This window comes from Gossypium hirsutum, chromosome D12 (genome assembly GCF_007990345.1).
Source record: "Gossypium hirsutum isolate 1008001.06 chromosome D12, Gossypium_hirsutum_v2.1, whole genome shotgun sequence".
Lineage (NCBI taxonomy): Eukaryota > Viridiplantae > Streptophyta > Magnoliopsida > Malvales > Malvaceae > Gossypium > Gossypium hirsutum.
This window is the reverse complement of record NC_053448.1, coordinates 47,612,096-47,617,993: the sequence shown is the minus strand read 5'-3', so window position 1 is coordinate 47,617,993 and position 5,898 is coordinate 47,612,096. Positions and strand designations below refer to the sequence as shown.

Genomic DNA, 5,898 nt, shown 5'->3' with positions numbered 1-5,898 from the left:
GTTCATTGAATTGGGGAAAGTTCTAGCATACTAGATGTTTAATAGGATTGCAATGACTTTGGTTCTTTGTTTTGCATGTCCAAATCAAATTGACTGAAAGGACTTGGGAATTTAGATTATTTGATCTTCTTGGTTTCCTAAAAAAATTGTATCTAAATCCTCTTTGCACTCCTATCATTCTCCCTCCAATAAATGAATGCTAGATATTTCTTTTTAGATTTATTTTTATTTGTAATATAGAAGATTTTTCAACTTTTTAGAGTTTGAAGTCTATTTTTCCTTTTTGGTATATAGTTGGGGGGTTGCTTGGTTGGGTCAAGAAATTGGTGGTCTAGCTGGTTGTTGGAGTAGGAACTTTGGTGCACCAAAAGGGGGACTCCTATAATCAGGCAAGGAAGGAGCTTGATTAGTTTCTATCATTATGCTAATTTGTAGCTGGTGAATACACAACTGAAGGGGAAAAAGCAACACAAAATCCAGTCATGAAGTTTATGAAACTTGGATCTCGGCCTGACACCTTCTACACTACAGAGGTTGTAAGGTATGAAGACACACTCATTATTTTTCTTTATCTATATTTGAGGAAAATTTCATGAACTTTGTTTTCTCGATACAGGTCTGTCTCTTCTGAAGTCTCTAGTGACCTTATAATTCAAGTGAAAGGAAGTAGATATATGCTTCACAAGGTAAATTTTCTAAGCTTGTTCTAAATCCCATGCATTTGTTGTGATTCCATTCAATCTTTTTTTTTTCTTATTATATTGATTCTTTGCAAATTCACTGTACGGGTAGTTTCCTTTGTTGTCAAAGTGTATGCGGCTGCAAAGAATATGCTCTGAATCCCCTGAAACATTACAACCCCAAATCATCCAGTTACCTGATTTCCTTGGTGGAATTGAGGCGTTTGAGCTTTGTGCTAAGTTCTGTTATGGCATCACCATCACTCTCAGCGCCTATAACATTATGGCGGTCTGATGTGCTCTGAATATTTGCAGATGACAAAAGATGTTGAGAAAGGGAACTTAGTTTACAAAATCGAAGTTTCTTTAATTCTTGCATCCTACATGGTTGGAAAGACTCTATTATCACCCTGCAAAGCACCAAAGCCTTTTCCCTATGGTCTGAATACCTTGGAATCACAAGCAGATGCATAGAATCAATTGCATCAAAAGTTTTGACACACCCTTCAAAGGTGAGCTTGTCACATAGTCATTCGAGAAGGGTTTGGGATGATATGTCTTGCAATGGAGCGGAGAAACAGTGGCACCAACAGACGATCAAAGGTTGGTAGGCTGAGGACATTGCTGAGTTGAGTATTGATCTCTACTGGAGAACCATGATAGGTATTAACTCTGGTGGGAAAATACCCTCTAATCTCATTGGTGAAGCACTGCAAGTTTATGCATCTCGATGGCTACCAAACATATCCAGAAAAGTAAAAACTAACAGAGAAGTAACAACAGCATCTACCTCGGATTCAGACTCGGCTGGCGAGGTTACTTCAAAGCACAGGTTGGTGTTGGAATCTTTAGTAAGTTTACTCCCATCAGAGAAAGGCATTATTTCTTGCAGTTTTCTACTTAAGCTCTTGAAAGTAGCCAACATTCTTAATGATTCATCTTCTTCAAAGATGGAATTGGCTAGAAGAGTAGCACTTTAATTAGAGGAGGCAAGAGTCAGTGATATGCTAATACCTTGTTTATCACACTCGAGCGATACCCTCTATGACGTCGACATAGTTTTGACCATTTTTGAGCAATTCATGTTACAAGGACAAAGTCCTCCAACTAGCCCTCCGAGATCTAAGCTGGGGATTGAGAGGAGAAGAAGGTCGCGATCAGCCGAGAATGTGGATTTGGAGTTTCAGGAAGCTAGGAGATCTTCTGCATCACATAGTTCCAAACTAAAAGTAGGTAGAATTGTAGATGGATATCTCCAAGAGACTTCCAAAGACGTAAATCTGCCTCTCTCAAAATTCATTGCAATAGCTGAGACCATCCCAAATTTCTCACGGCCTAACCATGACGATCTCTACCGAGCCATCGACATTTATCTCAAGGTAAATAAAAACCGGCTTCCTGGCCTCACTTGTAACACCCCTAACCCGTATCCTTCTCCAAAATAGGGTTATAGAGCATTACCGGAGTTTACAAATTAATTTTCAGACATTTCATTTCATCAAGCATTCAGATTTATGACCAATTAAAATCAAAACATTTATGAGCTAACATTAACCAATTTAACTTATACAAGTCATTTTAACCAGAATCAAGTCATCCAAAATTACCAATAGAACCAATGGATAATGTGATATATCTCCAACAAGCTTCCAACCCAATCGAGCTTCCGATAATCATTTAAATGCATTAAATAATTATACATATTACCAATAATAATTCGATTCCAATAATAAAACGCACATATAAATATAATATTCATTACTAAATAGCATTCACTTCAATTAAAATTATATAGAATATAGTTCATACGAGCTCACCAGACTAAATTGCAGAAATACAAAAATTCAGGGACATTTTGGAAATTTTCTATTTTTCTCATATTTCCACCCAATATTGTTCTAAATTTCATTCAATTTTGTAATTTAGATAAATAACCAATCTATTTCATGCAATTTGGTCACTTTTTGATATTTTTACAAATTTACCCTTAAAGTTTCACATTTGTTCAATTTAGTCCCTGAACCTAAAACATGTAAATTGGTCATTTTTATTGAAAACTCGTGCTAGTTAAATAATCATATATTTTCCTCCTCCTCCTCTCCATTCCACATCCTTAATGTATATAACATGCTTATAGGTAACACTATCTATAATTTCACCATTTACTTATATATATTCATTCAAAGTTGTCCACTTGAGTCGTAGTCACTAAATTATTTATATCTTGAGATACAGAACTCCAAATTAAGATCTGTAAATTTTATCAAGATCCATAAATTTTATCTGAAACTAGACTCACATATGTTCTTACCATAAAAATTTCAGAATTTTTGGCTTAGCCAATAAGTACAATTTATTCTTTAAAGTCATCCCTATTCTGCTGTCTAACAGTTCCGACCCTTCTTCACTAAAAATTAATTATCTCCTCGTACAGAATTCTAATGATGTTTCTGTTTGTTTCTATTGAAAATAGACTCATTAATTATTTAAATGTATAAATTTAAGCCTATAATTATTTTTCTCCAATTTTTTATGATTTTCCAAAGTCAGTACAGGGGAACCCGAAATCATTCTGACCTTGTCTCACAAAATTTATTATATCTCATGATTTACAATTCTATTTCTTACACCGTTTCTTCTATAAGAAACTAGACTCAATAAGATTTAATTTCATCTTTTATTAATCCTCTAATTAGATTTCCACAATTTATGGTGATTTTTCAAAATTAACCTACTGCTGCTGTCTAAAACTATTTTAGTGCAAAATATTGATTACTAAGTTTATAACACTCTTATTTTCCTTCTCTACACTATTTCTCATCACTTTCTCTTATTTTCTCTTCACTAACATATCAAGAATATAAAACCTTATATAATAAAACCTTACATTAACATCAATTTCATACTTTTTCAATAATATCAAACTCAAAAATATATTGAAGTCTTGATGCTCTTACCTTGCTCAATTGATTTCAATCTTTAACTTGATTTTCTCTCTCCTCCAGCCTCTATTTCTTGAATCTAACTTGATATTCTAGCTCCCCATAGTCTCCTTGTTATCTTTCTCTCTTGATGGATATGGAAATTCTTTTGATTTTTAGGTGAAAATGGTAATTTTTTTGAACGAGGGACCAAATTGTAAAGAAAGCAAAACTTTCTTTCTTTCTCTCTTCTCCTAACGTTGGATGCATGGAAGATGATGGGTTGGTTGGTTTTTTTTTCATCTTTCTTTCCACATATATATACTAAACAATAAAATAATAAAATATTATTTAAAAATCAAATTAAAATATTAATAAACTAATATTTATTTATTTAATCTAAAATATCTCCAACATCATCATTATCTTCTAGATTTCTCTCTCTTCTAAATGACCATTTTGCCCGTTATGATATTTTAAAATTCCATCCTTGAGTCATCACTTAATTTGGTAAAATTACGATTTAGTCCCTCAAAATTCTTCACCTTTTTCAATTTGGTCCTAATCCATCCATTTTTCTTAGTTTCTAGATCATTCCACCCTTAAAATATTTACACCTTTGGTCCTTTAACTTTTTTGTATTTACACTTTAACCCTTCAAATTTTGAATATTTACTCTTGACCCACAAAACTTTTCTCACTTTTGCGATTTAATCCTTTCTTGAATTAATATGTCATAATATACTTCCCAATGTTGACATAACTCAATATTACCCTTTTTATCACTTTATTTTCTTATTTTACTATACCAAGGATAATATCTTACTGTAGAAATTTTCAAAATATTACATTTGTGGTCCCAAAACCACTGTTCCGACTAGGCCCAATTTCAGGCTCTACATCACTAGTTTACCGTGTTTCATACTTGTGTTGAATTCCTACAATGGAGGGAAATCCGTAGAATATAATTTGTAATCATCTCAATAAACATGACGAATTCTGAACAGTGGCATAAAACTGAGCTGTTACTAGTGCTAATATGAAGGTTCAGATTCAATTTGTTGTTTTTTTTGAATATCCAGGCACACCCGGAGCTAAACAAGAGTGAAAGGAAAAGGTTATGCCGTATTCTGGACTGCAGGAAGCTGTCGGTAGAGGCCTGCATGCATGTTGCTCAAAATGAAAAACTTCCACTAAGAGTAGTGGTACAAGTTCTATTCTTCGAGCAAGCTCGAGCAGCCGCAACGGGGGCCAAAGTGGCTGACCTCCCTAGCAACATCAAGGCACTTTTAGCCTCTCATAACATTGATCCATCTAAGCCTCTAGGGCCTTTAAGCACTACTACTAGCATCCCAGTAGATGATGAATGGAGCAACTCAGGCATTAAATCCCCAAAGTCGAGAAATTCGAGATTAAGGACCAAGGTAGCTGGAGAAGATGATTTGGATGAAAATGAGATGAATCGTGATGGAATGGGAAGACCTTCTAAGTTTAAGGCATTTTGTGCTCTTCCTAGGAGACCCAAAAGAATGTTCAATAAGTGCTGTCCATCAATAGAAGTGGCAGTGAAAAGAACTGAGTGAATTTTTGTTTATTTACAAGTTAGAGATGGTAGCTTTTTAAGGGTAAAACCAATACTCTTTCTCCTTGTAATTTTAGCTAAGAAACAAAACAATCTCAATGTGCATTGTGGGTGTAACCTAATGTAATAAGAATCAAGATTAAATGTAAGCATGAGTATTCAAAACTCCAATATGGTCTCAATTATATATTATTAACTTTTTAATTTACATTCCAAATTTTTGGGCATTTCGGATTTTAAATTTTGATATTATGGATTCAATTTTTTTATATATTGTTTTGGTCATTTAATAAAATGAAATCTACGCCAATTATTTGATTGATTTAGATATAGGTAGAATTTAATAATGTTAATTATTATTGTTACAACATAAAATATTAAGAGTTGGTCGATAGGTAATGTCATAACCTGCCAAACCACCATTAATCTGACTAACCACTTATTAAAATTAGGGTCAACTATTAATATAGTCACTTTTATTTTCCTCATGTTACATTTTAGTGATTTATGTTTGAAATGTTACGTTTTTAGTTACTTACGTTAACGTGTTGTAACATTTTAGTCACTGAGCTGTTAATTGCTGTTAATGGTGTAACAGTAAGCTGACGTGGCACATCTAATCATCATTTCAAACATAACTAACTAAAATGTAATCTGAAAGAAACAAAAGTGACTATTTTAATAGTTTACCTTTAAAATTATTCCGATATAAAAA

The 5,898-nt window shown here is 33.4% G+C and overlaps 1 pseudogene; it reads left to right on the top strand.

Moving 5' to 3' along the window:
- The first annotated feature begins 340 nt into the window (after positions 1 to 340).
- LOC107947573 (BTB/POZ domain-containing protein At1g67900-like) lies at positions 341 to 5,331 on the top strand (annotated as a pseudogene).
- Positions 5,332 to 5,898: the final 567 nt, after the last annotated feature.